At 39.6% G+C, this 1,142-nt stretch overlaps 1 non-coding gene across 1 annotated transcript; it reads left to right on the forward strand.

Annotated features, from left to right (window-relative positions):
- Positions 1 to 682: 682 nt before the first annotated feature.
- LOC129850483 (U6 spliceosomal RNA) lies at positions 683 to 789 on the forward strand. The gene has a single exon (XR_008758799.1). It is a non-coding gene; the product is annotated as a U6 spliceosomal RNA (small nuclear RNA).
- The last annotated feature ends 353 nt before the right edge of the window (positions 790 to 1,142 follow it).

Raw genomic sequence — 1,142 nt, forward strand, 5'->3', positions numbered from 1 at the left:
GTAATTATTCTAGTCAATTTGTGACGGTGGGTGCAATTGTAAACTATGCCAGCTACCTGAAATATGCACATTTTTCTAACAAAACCTATCCCATACCATAAATATGTTATCAGACTGTCATCTGATGAGTTTTTTTCTTGGTTAGGGGCTATAAATATCTTAGTTTAGCCGAATTGGTGATAGCTACTGGTGTTGGTGGACAAATAAAAGATGGTGGATTATGCTAATGTGTTTTTAGGTAATAGATTTACATCTTTACATATTGTGTCTTCCCTGTAAAACATTTTAAAAATCGGACATGTTGGCTGGATTCACAAGATCTGTGGCTTTCATTAGCTGTATTGGACTTTAATGTGTGAAAGTTAAATATTTAAAAAAAATATTTTTTTTGAATTTCGCGCTCTGCCTTTTCAGTGGAATGTGGGGGGGGTGTGCCGCTAGCGGCACCCTCATCCTAGACAGGTTAAACTACATTTTAGTCTGAGATCATTCTTTAAAAAATCAAAAGTCAATTCTATTTCAAGTTCTACATCGACAAATAAAGTTTAAACATCACAGCAATATTCTAGGGGTGGTTTTTGAGGGTCTGAAGGTCAGTTTGAACCCTGTTTGACCCCAACCATGACCAGAACCATCAGAGGGGTTGTGTCCTATATATGAGGGCCTCTCCTAGGTTTGTATTGTGCTCGCTTTGGCAGCACATATACTAAAATTGGATCGATACAGAGAAGATTAGCATGGCCCCTGCGAAAGGATGACACGCAAATCCGTGAAGCGCTCCTCATTTTCCTCACACGTCGAGAAACTGGAACCAAACAGAGAAGATTGACCGGAGGAATAAATTGCCCATCCCATTCTTCTCAGTCTAAGGAGGAGGGGAATTGCTGGCTGAGAGAAGCTCGGTCTACAGTAGAATGAAGCGTTCCTTATTTTGAATTGGGGAGTGAGACAAGGTTGCAGTCTGAGACCAACTTTATTCAACATTTTGAAAATGAATTGGGGAGTTAGGCACGGTTGCAGGCTGAGTTCAACTTTATTCAAAGTTTAGAAATGAATTGGCGAGTGAGACAAGGTTGCACTCTGAGTCCAACTTTATTCAATGTATACAAATGAATTGGAGAGAGAGACAGGGTTTAAAACTT

The sequence above is a fragment of the Salvelinus fontinalis genome, unplaced genomic scaffold (assembly GCF_029448725.1).
Source record: "Salvelinus fontinalis isolate EN_2023a unplaced genomic scaffold, ASM2944872v1 scaffold_2064, whole genome shotgun sequence".
NCBI lineage: Eukaryota > Metazoa > Chordata > Actinopteri > Salmoniformes > Salmonidae > Salvelinus > Salvelinus fontinalis.